Source organism: Paroedura picta, chromosome 5, assembly GCF_049243985.1.
Source record: "Paroedura picta isolate Pp20150507F chromosome 5, Ppicta_v3.0, whole genome shotgun sequence".
Lineage (NCBI taxonomy): Eukaryota > Metazoa > Chordata > Lepidosauria > Squamata > Gekkonidae > Paroedura > Paroedura picta.
In genome coordinates this window covers 63,655,838-63,672,706 of record NC_135373.1, presented here as the reverse complement: position 1 = coordinate 63,672,706, position 16,869 = coordinate 63,655,838, and the positions used below count along the sequence as shown (strand labels likewise).

The 16,869-nt window shown below is 43.9% G+C and overlaps 1 long non-coding RNA gene across 4 annotated transcripts; it reads left to right on the top strand.

Moving 5' to 3' along the window:
* Nucleotides 1-841: 841 nt before the first annotated feature.
* Nucleotides 842-10,615, top strand: LOC143839065 (uncharacterized). Of its 4 annotated transcripts, none has more exons than XR_013231573.1 (5): nucleotides 842-939; nucleotides 7,154-7,375; nucleotides 8,088-8,198; nucleotides 8,482-8,575; nucleotides 10,161-10,615. It is a non-coding gene; the product is annotated as an uncharacterized LOC143839065 (long non-coding RNA). The 4 variants fall into 4 exon arrangements; XR_013231574.1 differs by lacking the exon at nucleotides 842-939 and adding an exon at nucleotides 6,430-6,493; XR_013231575.1 differs by lacking the exon at nucleotides 842-939 and adding an exon at nucleotides 6,696-6,755 and having other exon boundaries at nucleotides 8,088-8,194.
* The last annotated feature ends 6,254 nt before the right edge of the window (nucleotides 10,616-16,869 follow it).

The window sequence follows — 16,869 nt, the reverse complement described above, 5'->3', positions numbered from 1 at the left end:
AAGCTCTGTTCATGATCCTACTAATGGAACACTATAATGGCTATGAAAACATTCTCACTCAAATTATTTCTAGCTCAAGGAACTTATCCAAGGAAATGTTGGCCATTTCTATTGTGATTCACTAATTCCGGATCAAATACCCTTGACATTAGCAGAACTAATATCATGTCAATGTCAAGAGTGGTAAGATTTGCTTCTAGCAACATGGTTGTGTTGGGAGACTCTGACTGATTATACACAGGCAGGGAAGGATGGGCTGGCACTCGCATAACAGTGGGGCTAATCCCTACTTATGCATGATGCCAGCACCACCCAGGCTCCCTCATGGCCCTGGACCACTGATGGCCCATGGCAAGGGAATGCAAATTCATTCACATTTCCTTTCTTGCTGCAGTGGCTGTCAGAGGCCCAAGTGGACCAGGGCCCTCCAATGAGAGGATCCCTGTAGGGACAAAAATGCCCCATTTGGTTTTGTAGTGCTGCAGAGCCAAACAGGGCATTTCTACACTCCCTATGATGGCGGTATAGCAGCATGCCACTATCCTACTATCCTGTGGTGGGACCCCTGAGCCCCTCTCCCCTGCTGCTGCTGCAAGGCACAGCAGGACCTTCCACCCCTGGAGTTGTACGTGTGCCTGCACAGCTCTGGGGCAAACTGTGTGTGCCAGGGGATTTCGTCCCTTTTATCTCACCCAAGAACAACATACCCATACAACAGTACTATCACTAATAGCGATATCTTCTTTTTACATTTTAACATTAACAAATGCATTTGACTCCTCTTTCTTCTTCCATCCATCTCTCCTTCTCAGTCTGCATGTGTGTGTGCACCCACATAAAATCCTGTATTATGCCACAGAGGATATGATCAAGAGATCTGCAAAATGGAGGCAAGGACAGACTAGGAGTTTCTCTCCACAAACATGAAGGAAGTCCCAGGTTGGTAAGGAGGGATGGACATTTTATTTAATTATTTTCAACATTTACAGTGTAAATAAAACATAAAACATATTGCTTTCAGTATACATAAAACATATAAAAGTACTCTTTAAACTTGCTGCTAGGCAGATAAACTTAACTAATTGAATGCCATCCAAAAATCTGAAATTTAACAATAATCACAGAATTAAGTGAGTATTCAAATACTCCAAACAACACCTATAGGCTTCAAGAAAAGAATGCTCACTGAGCAGTCAGTAGCCACTTTGGAAGTAGCTGGACAATTGCAACAATATTGATTGGAAGATTTGCTAGAATCCATTGCCAGTAGCCACTGCTCAACTGGCCCAGTCCAGTGTTTGTAGCTACTGCCTAAATCATCCAGATGGGGAAGGGAAGAAGGAAAAGCTAACGACTGAGGACAGAAGTTTGCTGGTGTGTGTGAAAGGGAGAAGAAGTATGGCTGCCAGCCTTCATGTAAGAATATGAAAAATCTGTAGTCGGCCTGATTGAGGAACATAAACATCCTGCAGGGGGCACCAGAGGCAATATGTAGTTCCCATATTTAGAATGGGAACTTCCCGATTTTTTTCAAATAGCCTCCTTCTATGTCCTGATAGGCTCTTTAGAGACCTTCTGCTTTTTGAGTATGCTTCCTCCCTGCCTGTCTCCAGATTGAATGCAAAAGTAGAACAAAAGAGATAGAATGAACAACAGGACAGGGCAGTTAGTGAGGGATCTCCCTCCCTCTCTCCCTTCCTCCCTTCTCCCTCTCTGTGTATACACACACAAAGTTTTTTTTCTTCTAAATTAAACAAAGGTACTTTAAAAAGGACTGTAATGCTTCCAAGCAGAGGGGTCCCTTTCAAAAACAGAAAGAAAGGGAGTGTTTTAAATAGCCAGAAGGTGCAATCAAGAATGACATGTGTATTAAGACAGTGCATACTCTATGCACATGTCTGGACGTAAAGACTTCTTTGAAACATTAGACGAAAATAACCGCCAGTTGGAGCCTGGAGATCTCCCGGAATGACAGCTGATTGCCAGAATACAAAGTTTGGTTCTCCTGGAGATAATAGCAGCTCTGGAGACACCACAACTTTGCTGAGCTCCCTATTCTTCCCAAACTCTGCCTTTTCTAGGCTGTGCCTCAAAATCTTTAGGAATTGTTCACTATGCAGTTTGCAATTCAAATATCAGCGCCAAATGTAAAAGTCACCCTTCTATATTCAAACTATGTTCATCTAAAAGCATGGGCAACAAAGAAAACTACCCTCAACCTAAAATGAGGGGCACAAAAGACCTAAAGAAAACAATATTTAAAATTGAGGTCACAAAAATGTTCTTGGTGAAAATATTCAGCACTCTGGCTATGTTCTGACATCAATCATATCTCATGTCAAATCAAAAGCATTCTGAAAAATGTTGGTTCCATTTGTATATTGCTTAAGCTCTTGAAGAACAAATGTAGGCTCTAGACATATAAATGTCCGAAGGCATAATTAATCCTTCTCCAAAATTCTTTGACCATAAGTAAGAGACCCATATCTGATGTGGCAAATTTGATCTATATTATTAAGCAATCCTGATTCATGATGCGGGAACCTTGCTAAATATGGCAGGAACCCATAGCAAACCATGGATTTTTTTTTTAGACTTACCACATCCAAGATGTCTTTGTACACATAAAGGAACTGAAGAATAAAAAGCTCCCCTCCTGAAACCACAGAGAATGAAATAAAGTACTGCCCAAATCTTAGCTGTCTGCTAGCAAATGTCTCTCTGCATCCTATTTTCAGACATTTTTGCTTCTAAAATTTTATCATTGTCCTGGATTATGCATCCTCAGAATCATAGAAATATCAGCCTTGTGTGAACTTAATTGTACACATTACAGTTGTTAACTGAGTAGCACTTGCATTAATTTATCACACATACCCACATACTATTATCGTGAAGTGATAGGATAATTTCTATCCCATATGGTCACAATTTTAGAACTGAAGGGGGCCCACAGACCTTATAGGCCAACCCCTTTTCATTGAAGCAAATAGAAAATTAGAGTATTCCAGGCTTAAGATTGCCTAACTTCTTCCTGAAGATGTCCAGTGAACAAACCTCACCCCCCCCCCCATAATTAGTTCAGCTTTTGAACCATTCATACCATTAGGAAGTTTCCTCTCATGGTCAATCAAAATCAATCCTCCTGTAAACTCATTAGATCTACTCTTGCTCCAATGGAGTAGAAGAGATCAAGTCTTTCTCCTCTTCCATGTGATGCCCATTTAAGTAGCTGCAGAGTGACATTGAGGCAGTTTCTGCACAGAGAACTCACCCAACCACTATGTCATGCTGTTTTTTGCTCTCCTGATCTTTTCCCACATCCACATGGGTAGCCCTTGTCCCACATCAGTGATATTTAGTATTTAACTGTATTTGATACTTAACTTATACTAAGTAACCCCCTGTTTGCCCAGCACATGCCTCTTATAACTCCTTTGGTATTGCCTTAGTTAGATCAGCTTTTGGGGTTGCAGGACTGTTATGAAATGGCCTCCCTGAGCATACATGTGGAGAACAGCTTTGTTTCCTGCTTTCTGTAGGTAACATTAAAGTTCCCTAATTCAGAAGGTCTTTTTAAAGAATGAACAAGTGTTGACTTGCAGGAGGGCATTTTGGGCTCACACGTTTCCATTGCTTTAAACAAGGCCACAGCTTTATTAATACTCTACAGGAGTGTTAGCACAGCATGGGAGAGGGAGCCTGACTTTCAGTCAGAAGACCACAAGAACCTGGACCCCAGAAGCACCCCGGAGCCATTCCAGATCCCTGCTGGGAACACAGGACTCCTTGCTGCTTGGAAGAGTCAGTAGTGCTTCCACAGGAAGAGACAGCAGCACCCTGGGGCCCATCCAGTTCCCCTGCCAGGAATGCGGGTCTCCTTGCCACTGGATTCCCACCATAGGGAAGTGTCCACCTGAGGATCCAATAGGAAGCATCCACTTCCCTTGGCACCACCTTGGCCACCCAGACAGCCAGTCTCCAACTCTGCCGACAGGCCCATGAGTCCCAAGGCTGGGGAACCAAGCAAGTGCTCCTTGCACTGAGGGACTTACTTGGCCTTGGGATGCCCGCCACAGTGAGCAGGCAAGTTGCTCAGGTGGCAAGCCTGGCATGAGAGGCAGGGCTCCTCCATGTGGCAGGGCTTCTCCATAAGGCATCACGAGCCCATTCCCAGGTACCAATAGTGCATGTGCAATGCTCTCGTGCAGCACCCGCCCTTCCTGCTGCCATAAAATCTCCCCCCAGTGTGTCTTCCCACTGCCCGCTCCTCTGCCATGTCAATGGAGGCTGTAGCTAAGTCATTGCTGCTTTTTATAGTTTGTGGTGGATGGCTGTAAACTCTGTGTTTTGGCTTCAGGTAAGTGGTCGTGTTGGTCTGCAATATAAGAACAAGATATTAGGCCAGTAGCAGCTTGAAGACCAATAAGATTTCCAGGGTCTGAAGTTTCAACAGACAAAATTCCCTTCAACAGATACCTCTTTTTGATGCATTATATCTATCCATTTTTTTCATTATCAGAATCTGCTGTTTCATTTGGAAGCTGCCATGGTTTTTTGGAGAAAGATGGGGTTTAAATGTTTTTATCAACCAACCAATAAACAAATGCTTGACAAACAAATGCTATGAAAAAGGGCATCTGGCCCCCACACTGGAAACACAGGCATGTAATCATATGGGACTAATCTGCAGAGAACAAAACAAAGCCACTCTTGCATTGGCAATCTCTGCCAAGGCTGCTGTTGCATTTGCTTCTATTGTTACTCACATTAACACAGCGGCAAGAATGGGAAGCAGTCAAAGGCTAGATCAACTTAGTAAGCATAGTTTGTCTTTCACCAGCTTAACACCATTATTAAACGTGCAGCCCTCCAACATGGAAAGAATGTTTCCCAAATGAGGTGATCACTGAGGCATGCATGTGAATTAACAAATTGTTCACACATCAGAAACGTGAATCTCTTTTCCTGTTTTTCACAATTTGTCAGAGGTGAAATACTGATGTTTGATGGTTGTCTCCATGAGAGACAGGCCATCCTGGAAGCATTGTTATTGTTCATTAAAGTGGTCTGGAGAGAGAGAGGAAAAAAATAATAATTGTTCCTGTCTCCATAGGTTTAAAAATAGTTTTCTGAAGTGTACTGGCATGCCCTAGGTTGCTTTAGAACACTTACTGCAGCAGGATGCTCTAGACTGGCAAGATAGCATGGGACTAATCAAGACACGGCTCAGCTTGGTGATAATAGAGGCCACAGGGGTTGGCCCAGCATGAGAATTGAGCAATGACAGCAGCTGTCCAGCTGCTTTCTGCTTGGGCTCACTGGGCGTGCTGGGACCAGCTACCTTCCAAGCCGGGAGAGCAGGTCCCTTGCTCAGGAGTCCCACTCCGTGAAGAGGCGGCCTGTGTGATGGTCAGTGGGTACCTACCTCATTTGGCCACATCATCTGCTTATCCCCAAACCCCTGGCTTTCCCAGCCAGGTCAGCCAGTCTCTTATTGAGACCCCTCAACCACAGGGTTCCAGTATGCAAACTGGGACCCTGAACAAAGGCTCATTCTTGTGCCCTCCCTTAAACTGCAGCTGTGGTGATAACAATAAAAGAACAACTATATTCTTAACAAATTGAACCATGAGCAGGCAGGAGAGAAGCTGTCTGGTAGTGAGTCAGTGGCAGAGAAGCTGGCACCTTAAATAGGCACCCGAATTTCTGCCCCTAATGTGCCACTAGGCCTGCACACGTACCGCCGGGCCCGACAAGCCACCTCCTTCTTTGCCCACTCTCCGCGGTGTCAACTAATGGCCCTGTTATTTGCAGTCGCTCTTTGGAACAAATTTGTTCATATTTGAAAGGAAAAGTCTTAGAATACAAAGATTTTGATTTGTAATAGTGCAGTTTCAAAGAACCAAAGTGATTAACCATTTTGTTTGAGAGAAATGGCCATTCTGAGAGCAAGAGCTTTTGACAGTATCCACAATGTACATGTTTCTTCCTGCCCCGACATGCAGCAAATAAACAATTTAAATATTACTGTGATCTATTCCCATCCATCACCAGTGTGATAAAAACTAATTATCTATAGCTGGTTGTCAAATTGGAGAAACTTATTTGCTAGGCATTATGGAAATAATTAGCTGACCCAGCTGGCTAATGGAGATTCAGCTGCAACTAGGTCATCCTGGAGGACCCATAGCCAACCTGTGCTGAGCAAACTGCATTGGTTGCCAATTGTATACCGGGTCTGGTTCAAGGTGCTGGTACTGACCTTCAAGGCCTTACGGTCCGAGACCGGCATACCTGAGGGACTGTTTAACCTCCAAAGTTCTGCACAGAGTGACTTGCTCTGCAACTGTCAACAGACTGGAAGTCCCAGGCCCCTGTCAGATTAACTTGGCCTTGACCAGGGCTGGGACCTTTTTGGCCCTGGCCCCCGCCTGCTGGAATGAGCTCTCAGCTGATGCCCTGACAGAGCTAAATATGTTTCGCAGTGCCTGTAAGACACAGCTCTTCCTCTAGGAGTTTGATTGAGGCCAGGCAGATACAGAGGGGAAATCTACCCCTCCTTCAGCTTTCCAGCACTTAGTAAATGGGAATTCCATCACTCTGGAGCCATACCAGCAGTCTGGAGGGGGGAGGGGTTGACTGGCGTGGAGAGTTAGGTGGGGTTAGACTTTTGTTTTATATACTGGTACATGTTTTTAGGTCATATGTTGTTAGCCGCCGTCAGCTGACTGGTCAGGAGCAACAAACTATAGGTATGAGAAATAAATAATAAACAGAAGGCTTTCAACCTTCCGTTCTAGGCAACAGCTCACACCAGCATCCAGGATTTCAAACAAACAAGGGTATACTACAGACTCAGAAGAAATGTTAAGACCTAGATAGGATGAAATCATCAGTAAAAATTTTTAGCTAGCCCAAGTGGGAAAAATAATGCCAAGTACCTAGTACTAATACCTACTAGAGAGCAAGTTATCCCATTTATGTAGGGTGGAGGGGAGGGGGGGAATGGGAGGAGAAATAAGGAGAGAAAGTCATGATTAAAAAGAATTATTATAATAAATACAACTTCCTGACATTATTAAACAAATGAGCCCAAAACAATCATTTGTATTACCATATGTAAAATTTCTTGATCTTTCTGCTTCTACAGATATTCCACTCTTTCCAGTTTTACATTTTCTAATGAGATCCAACACTAATGCAAGTATCCAGGCAGAAGGACAGCAAATAATTTAAAGAGAGAACAATAAAGTCATGTGTTGTATATGAGAAGGGAGCTGTAGCATGAATGGAGACAGCAAAACTCCAATTCAGTAAATTAAATATTCTGTCTGCTGTGGTCAGAAGAAAGCAGTTCATGGGCCCAAAGAAGGTAAAATTGGAATGGCTGTAGAAGAGGAGGAGGTTGTAAGATTTTTGGGGACAAATTCAAACCTAGGGAAAGACAGGATGTGAAATGTAAGATGTATGGGAGGGAAATTGGATAGAGTAATAACAGAGCTTGTTATGGCTAAGGATATATTGATGTGGTTTGGGGGTAATTCATTAATTATCTGAGTGCCATTTCTGTGTGAGGCCACTCTTTCTTTAGATTTATTTGTACCCTGCACTTCACTTGAGGATACAAAATGGCTTACAATATCAAAAGCATAAACTGTAAAACAAGAAAGGTTTTTAAGCAGTGCTCGCTCTCTCTCTCTCTCTCTCTCTCTCTCTCTCTCTCTCTCTCTCTCAATCTCCTACTCAGTTCTTGCTACAACCCTGAAAGTAAGAACTCAAGGAAAAGAGGCCTTCTGGGATATTTCAGAAGCTACCAATTCAGTTCCCATTAGCTTGATTGAATAAAGCAGTGCCACGTCCTCTGCTGGCTCCATGTCTTTGGTTTCTGTGTTTTCAAGAGACTTATTTACTCACTGTAATACATTATGTGTCAAAAATCATGATGGGGACAGGGACAAAATGATGGCAATAAAATTAATAAATGTCCCACTCTGTCCACAAATAGCATAATTTCACCTGGCCTGTCAATAATTAAAGTTGTTTGCATACACATCATCCTCAGTGTCTATTTACTTGACTCCCAGGGTTCACCATGGGCAGCTTCTGATCTATACTGAACTCCTGCTGACAGAAAATATCAATTCGGAGCTTGATACCGTGGAAATTGTTTTCTCCATTTTCAACATTTTTGGTTTGTATGTATATTATGTATTTTATTTCATGTATTATATCTATATTGAAAGCGACCTTGAGCTCCATGTAGAAGATGGTCTAATACATTAGTTGAAAGAAACCTTCAAGAAACTCACATAATTATTGTTTTCTCTGACTTCTGATGACACTGCCTTTGCAATGCCTTCAGAACAAAATGACTGGGGGGAGAAAGTCAATGGTATGTGTTTCTTTTAGTTCAGACAGATCACAAAATATGTACAGAGTCCTACCACAAAAACACCTGTTTGTTTTATTCATTTCCAGTTTTCAGTTGGTGTCTCCGGATGACAGTTTTGAAAATTCTTGACAATACGGATCATATGAACAAAGACAACTGTATGTTATCAAGCATTCGTGTGTAAGTGGTCATGAAAACCTATTCACTTTGATTTTTTTCCACATATGTAAGTTTGAACTGTGTTTTTAGCCATTTGCTTGTGTGAACAGATCTGGCTTCCTCAAATTCCAACACTTACTGTATATAACCACATATAAGCTGACCTGCATATAAGCCGAGGCACTTAATTTTACCACAAAATCTGGGCAAATTTATTGATTCGCATATAAGCCGAGGGTGGGAAATGCAGCAGGCTACTGGTAAATTTACAGGGTGGCCTAAGCACTTAATCCATGCTCAATCATCACAGGCTTTCCCATCCAGCCTCCCCAAGTGATAGCCAGGCCGCCTTGGTCTTGGGTGTTAGACAGTTCCTCTCCTCCAGATAACACGGCCCAACAGAAATACTTGCAAAGACTTAATCACAACACAAAGCAGACATCTCTGGGTTATACAGAGGCTCTAAAACAACAAACATTGATTCAAGATGGAGTCACACAGGTCAAATACAAATCATGGCAAAGATCAGAGTGTCTGATCCTGACAAAATCTCAGTGGAACTATGTATGCAGATGCTATCATGATATCATTATCATTGAAGTTAGCTACTACACAAAACATATTAGATTAAAAATAGTGGTTATGTCCACATGGAGAATTGATAGGGTATGCAGTATCAAATCACTAGCACAACAAAGAGTTGTCAGCTAACACACAGGCTCAAAAACTGTGAGCTCTTTCCCCAGTAATATTAGCTCAAAACAGTTCATTTTCATAATTCCTTTGGTTTCAAGAACCCAGTGATGCTTGCCAACTACAAAATACCTTGGAGAATTAAACAGCCCAACTTTTAATAGATCCATTTTAGCAGATGGGTAAACAGAGAAGTTAAATGAATGGTCCAAGGTTAGTCGAGTTGAGAGGTACAAAAATCCAAGTCTTTAACTCCTGTCCTCACCTGCCATCTGTAGTTCAATTTCTAACATAGGCAGGGCTAGTTAGTAATCTTTCCTTTGACAAAATCCCCTCTCTTTTCTGTCTACCAATAATTTCGTCAAAGCATCCAACCCCCTGATCTTTTCTTGCAGGCCTTTCCCAACATTGGTTGTGCTTGCTGCCAAGATCATTATAGGGGCTTGCTGATGCCATCTCATAACTCACTGGAACAAACAATTTCTGACATGCTACACCTCAGTTGGGCTCTTCATTATGGGGAGGGGGCAGCAGGAATGAAGAAAAGCAGGACATCTCTTCCTGGGATTTTGCAGTAGCCAGAAAGACAAAAGCCTCTTTGTATATAGTCTCACAAATATGTTTAAGAATCTTCAGATATCACTAACCAGGGGTAAGAAATGAAAGATTCAGTCTCCCCCCTTTAAAATCATAATGTAAACATTTCACAAGGTACATAAAGCATAGCTTTAAAAATACTAACAGTACGTGCTTATTTTGTTCTGGTGACTGGTACAAGATGTATCAGAGTCATGTTTTAAGGGCCCTCCAAACTTGACCAGAAGTCCTAAGTAGATAGCATTTGTGGAGCAGTTTGGGTGTGGACTTCTCATGTCAACTCATAACTATCCAACCCCTCATCCATATTTGGCAGGTATTAGCATTTCTATGGAGCAAAGGAATACTGAATGGAATTAACATGGAGCCTAAAATACTCAGAGGAGGAGATGAGTCTGTCCAGATCTGCGCTGACTTTTTTTTGGACTCAGAGATGTGGAGAACTTCTCTTCCAGATGTTTGTGGCACACTTGGTCTCCAGTAAATGGCTGAATAAAGAGCTACAGTTCCCTCCGTTGCAGCTTTCTGAAGCTAAATGTTCCCTCAGACGAAATTATTTATAAAAGGCTAAAGATTGCCTTTAATTCATGTGGCACTATTCTTGATCTCTGGCTCTCATCAGAAGAACTGAATACTGCTATTTATTATCAGGCTCATTGTACGAAAACCCATCTGTGTGTATGCCATTCAGAAACAGAAAAAATAGTTCTGTATGAGAAAACGAGGCTTTCTGCAGAGATGAACTTCAAAATATATTTAGATAATATACAACTGGGAAGGAAAGCCCTTAAATAAAGAGAGAAGCTGTGCTTGGATTAAAATAGATTCTAATTTATGGCTAATTTTGGATTATTTTTGACATTGGGCAAATATGTTTGAGAATGGGGCTCTGTTTGCTGATTTACATCATAGACTAGTGATTTGTGATGTGGTGCCCACCAATGTGTTTCTTGGTGCCCACTTGCTTTCCCCCCTAAACATCTTTGTCCATAGCAGTCAGACTGGCTACCCTGTACCTCGTTGAAACAGAAAATGATTCAGAAGACCCTATGAGGATTCACCCTTATGTCTTCAGGGAAAGTCCACTTAGAAACAACAACCGACATCATAGGCAGACATGTGACATGGATGGCCCCAAACTTTTGTAATTGTGCCCCATGGCAGCCATTTTGTGGTGACACCTACTCACATTCAGGCAATTCCAAAAGTGTCCAAAAGCTCAACAAGTTTGAGGGGCTCTGTCACAGACTATATGATGAGAGACATAAGTGCTATAGACCCTTAACCACTCTTCCTTTCTGACCAGTGTTCTTAAGAAGACAATTCAAGAGCTGCCATTAAGCAAGTTGCATGCCTTCAGTCAGAGGTGTTGATGACAGATAGTCAATAATATTCACATAGCTCAAGCAATGAATATGCACCAGATTTTATAGGTATCTCTGGAAAAAAATCCAGGCTCATACGCATCAATGTATACGGTGTTTAGCTATGTCCATTTCCAAAGTTAACTGGTTCCCAGTGATGTTAAGAAAAGCAAGACTGATATCACATTAAGCACTACACATTTACCACAAAGCAGTTCAAAGGGGAATTAGATAAAGCTCAGCAATCAATTACAGAGTAGACTACCAAGAAGCGATCAGGCACTCATAAGAGAAAAACAATGTGCAAATAGTAAAAAGGGACCAAGCATTATATTTTCCCTCTAAATGTTTCATTAAAATTGGTACCTTGACAAATGCAAAGCATTATTCTTTCTTATAAAATGTGCAATTTCATTTGCCTTGCTTTAGAGGGAGCAGACTCAAGGATAGTATTATGTTTTCAAGTGCTCTCCACTTCTGTGAGTGGGGAGAAATCCAAGGTCAGTGCAACAAGCTTCAGCTTACTTTGGACGAGAGAATACTGGAGACTTGTGGGTCCCTTGTCATATTTGTTTTGTTTACATATTTGTTTTATTTACAAACTAGAAGTAAAGCCCATTGCACCAGGAATACACAGCACAACCTGTACTGTAACCATCCAAGGTTCTGGCCCTCCCACTCCTACTCCCTGTTCAATCTTGAGATCCAGTGCAGTGAAGTAGTTAAAGAGTAGCAGACTGTGATCTCAAGAGCTGGGTTTGATTCCTGACCCCTCCTCCATATGCAGCCAGTTGGGTTGCCAACTTCCAGGTGGGGGCCTGGAAATCTTCAGGAAAAATGAAAGAGAAAAAGACAGGATGAAAGAAAAAGGAAGAAACAGAGAAAGAAAGAAGGGAAGGAAGTGAGGAGAGAAGGAAGTAATCAGTTCTCCTGGAGAAAACAGTTGCTTTGGAGGGGCACTGGCCCACCTACCTCCACCCTCATACAACAGTGTCTACACAGGTCACCACTGCCCCCAATGTCCCATCAAACCCCAAAGACCAGACCAGGAAGGCTGCGGGGGTGGGAGCTGCCACATTCTCTCACACACACATTTTCCAAATACTGGGCAAGGCAGGGAAATCTGCAGGGGGGGGCTTCCTCCTTCCTTCCCCTTCCTCCACATCTCCCAAATTCAAGGCTTGGTGGGTAAGGCCACAGGAGAAGGGCTGCCTCTTTCCTACCCACCCCCATATCTCCCAAAGGCCAGGCTGTTTGGGGAAGTCCATAGGAGATGGGCTGCTTCCTTCCTACTCATCCCCATCTCCCAAAGGGCAGGCCAGTGTGTGTGTGGGGGGGGGTTGGGGCTGTGTGTGTGTGGGGGGGTTGAGGTTCAGTACCATCCAACACACAAGTCCCAAAGCCTGGGCTAGGCAAGGAAGGCTCCAGGGGGGCTGCCTCCTTTCCACTCTTTCTCCACATCTCACAAAACCCCAGCTTTGTGGGGAAAGCCACAAGTGTGGGCGGTCTGCCTCTTTCCTATCCACCCCCACATCTCCCAAAGGACAGGCTGCATGGGGAAGGCCATAGGGGAGCTGTTGTAAACCCGGGTCCTGTTAGGGAGGACTCCTTGGAGAAAAAGGTTTGCCAGTAGCACCCAGCTACACCTGATACTCAGCTGGATGAGAGCTTAACATCACCAGATGTTCAACAAGTGGAGAGCTCTGATCAGCAGGAGGCAATGGAGCTGCAGACAAACCAGGTCTTAGATTTAAAAGTTGTTGCAGGAACTCCTCATTCCTCAGCCCAGTCTCCAGCTATGGCTTCCTGCCTTGTCAGCCCACCTGGCTCATCTGAGCCAATTAAGCAATGACAGCTATGTGTTGGAAGGGAGCTCCAATCTAAGAGGCACCATGCCCTGTTAGCAAGATAGTTGCTGACTGCAGAAGACTATGAGTCATCACAGAATGAGGACTCAGAGGCTGCAGATAGTCTATATTAACATGTCTGAGTGGCCTGGGTTTTGGACACAACCTGTGATCTGCTCTTTTTACTGATGCCCTGAAGGAACCATTGACTTACTGAATTGAATTAAGACATTCATTATAAGAAGAAGAAGAGTTCGTTCTTATATGCCGCTTTTCCCTACCCGAAGGAGGCTCAAAGCGGCTTACAGTCGCCTTCCCATTCCTCTCCCCACAACAGACACCCTGTGGGGTGGGTGAGGCTGAGAGAGCACTGATATCACTGCCCGGTCCGAACAGTTTTATCAGTGCCGTGGCGAGCCCAAGGTCACCCAGCTGGCTGCATGTGGGGGAGTGCAGAACTGAACCTGACATGTCAAATTAGAAGTCCACACTCCTAACCATTACACCAAACTGGCTCTACATTATATTTGTCCCTTGGCATTCTGTTTTTGAAATACTGGCAGCTGGCTTTCCTCCCTTGACAGGGGAAGGTGGGAAGTGGGAAAGGGCTGAGAATGGAGCAACATACCAGCAGCAGGACCTTTCAGAGAAGCCAGAACCTCTTCCACCCTGCAAGCAGCAGGAAAAGGAAAAAGAGGACATATAAGCTTCATGATTGGTCCTCATGGGAAGACTGTACTCTCCCTATTGGTGGCACACCCCCGGGGAGGGCCAATCAGATAGGGAATGCGTTGGCTGCATGCAATTTGAACTGATTGGCCCTAATTGTTAGAGTGCAATTTAAATTGATTGGCTCTCATTGGCAGAGTGCAATTTGAGCTGATTGGCCCTCATTGGTAAAGTGAAATTTAAACTTATTGGCCCCCTATAGTTGAGGCCATCTTTACCACAGTTCCTCTTTATAATTCTGAAACAGCCATCTGGGCGGTCAGCAGCCTGCTGTCCGGGTGCTGTCTGGGACAGGAAACTGTGGTCCAGGCAACACTTCAGCCACTCCAGCGAGCTAATCCGGACGTGCCCAGCAAAGTTGGGCATGTCCAGATCGGGCCGGCCCCTGCAGCACCCATCTCCTCAAGCAGTGTGTGAGCCGCACATACAACCTCGGCGCCAGACACTTCATAGGCAGCGAGGACGGCGTTCCCAGGGCTTGCACCCTTCCCTGAGGCTGAACTGGCTCACCAGTAGCTGGCCCATCTCGCTGCCGCGATGCCCCGAACACTGCCAGGCCTTTAGGTATGTTCCCCTCCCCCATCCCCGCTCTTTCTCGCACAGCCTGCTAGTGCCCATTGCATTCCTGGATGCAATGGGATTTTCTGCTAATAAGTATACATATATCAAAATATTGACCCTGCCTAAGAACCAATATAAAACACACCAATATAAGCCCCTCCAAGCTCTGACCAACCTCAGAAAGGTTTTTGGGAGGTAGTAGTTTACTTGTTTTTAATTTTTTGATTGGATTTATGATTGTCTATAAAGTCAGTTGAAGAAGAAGAAGAAGAAGAAGAAGAAGAAGAAGAAGAAGAAGAAGAAGAAGAAGAAGATTTTGTTTTTATATGCCACTTCTCTCTACCCAAAGGTGTCTCAAAGTGGCTTCCAATCGCCTTCCCTTTCCTCTCCCCACAACAGACACCCTGTGAGGTAGGTGGGCTGAGAGATCCCTGATATTACTGCTCAGTCAGAACAGCTTTATAAGTGCTGTGGCAAGCCCAAAGTCTCCCAGCTGGTTGCATGTGGGGGAGCACAGAATCAAACATGGCTCACCAGATTAGAAGTCTACACTCCTAACCATTGTACCAAGCTGGCTCCCTCAGTTGTTACTCATCCTGTGCTGACCAGGGAAGGACAAGATAGAAATAAACAACAGCAGCAACAATATTCACTCTACCCACACACTGGCCCATCCCTACCTCACAGAGCAGCCAGTGTGATGGGTGGGGGAATCTGGAATGAGGTCAGCTTCAGAGGTATTAGTGGGATTAGAGTGGAAGATAACCATTATGGGGGAACAGTGATGTCTGCACAACCAGCCACAACCATCCAAGAAAGAACATCACTGGGCCAAAGTCCTCCCTCTTGGTAGTATTACGAGTCACAGGGTAGGGAGGGAGTAGGGCAGGTAGAGGTATGGAGGTCTTGTTATGCAGTCAGAATTAAATAGAAACAGACACAATTGTGGCACAATTTCTTGAACTGAAAATCATGGAACAGACTGATAACTCAACTTGCCAACCTCCTGGGGCTATAGACAGACCGAACCTTCCCTGCCATGGCATGCATCCAAGTGTGATGAAGTCACTGGGAGAAGACCTGGCCTTTGCACAGTAGAATAATTCTTCATAGTTAGTGGGGATGCTCTGGATCAGTGGGTTTCAGTCTGGGAAAGGGGCTGTGAGAGTTGTAGACATGCTTCCATTGCTTATCTGGTGGGACTGGGGTGCCCGCCAAGCATTTGTGGGGTTACTTTGGGGAGCTACTGTCAGAACTCTTGTCATACCTGCCCATCCCAACCAACCCCAGCATCATCCAAGGTGTTGGCTGCTGTGCAGTCCCATTCTCGGCATACATTGTTCCACCATGTACCTCTCATGAATCAACTAGGTAGCCCACTCTGTGTTGATGAAAACATGGTCCCAGGCCAACTCTTCTTCCCTGCTGACATTACCCTGTCTTGTGGGCACCATCTCCTTCTCCCTGCAAGAAGACTCACCTGATGCTGAGGAGCCAAATGTTATGCACCAGTGCCACTGTGGATACCTCTCCTGGGCTCTGCACTGAATTTCTGCCCTGAGAGCCTTTTGGGGTGCACACCCTTGTTCCCACTGGGAATCTCTGCTTGGCTGAAGGTGCTCCCCATGGCCTCATGGGCAAAGAGGCCCAGGGCCCATCCCCATGGCATCTTTATAGGCGCCACAAGTCCCGCCCTGCCTCCCAACGCGTCCACCTCCAGCTGGCCCTCCACAATGTTAACCAGTGGCTGAGGTTAGTCTCTGCTTTGTTTTGTGTCCAATAGTTGAAATATATTTTTCATCTCCACTGCATTTGTGAGCAGAATTTTATTTACATCAGACTTCCTTAACTTTGATGTCCTCTTGATGTTGCAGAGTTTTGTTTTGATTTTGTATGCCTGCATGCAAAGTGCTTGACACAAAATCTGGAATGTGAAATAATTTATAATTCTTCATAATACTGGTTCCTCTTTGGAACCAAGCTATGGCCATTCAGAACACCAAAACAGATGGAGAACTTCAGATAAGGTGAACTTTGGAAGCATCCCAATGTTTTAATTTTAATTTTCACAGCCTATTAGGAAAAATCTCTCTTTGCATCCTATACAGATCTTGTGAAAACTAACTGAGCTAGAGATTGGACTTCAGTTTATTGGAGAGAGGGTTTTTGTGGTGACATGGATCAAAATTTCGCTGCATTGGTCCTCTAGTGCTTTGTATTAGAGGCCAGTTATAATTTAAAACACAGAGCTGCTTGAAAGAATATCAAATGGAAGCTAGGGTCTCAGTCGCCAGCATAAAAAACAAAATCATTTTGTGGAAACAAAATGAACTCATAAACAATGCACTGAGCCAATGGTGCCTTGTGCATGCAGAAGCATTCCTGCTACTTCAAACAGACAAAGACATCTTTATTGTTTATTCACTTTTTTGTACTCCTAATGGCTATTAATAGGTACATATTAAAATATATTCATATAAATAAAACATTTGAGAAGCCAAATGTTCTGTTTCTTTGCTGTGTC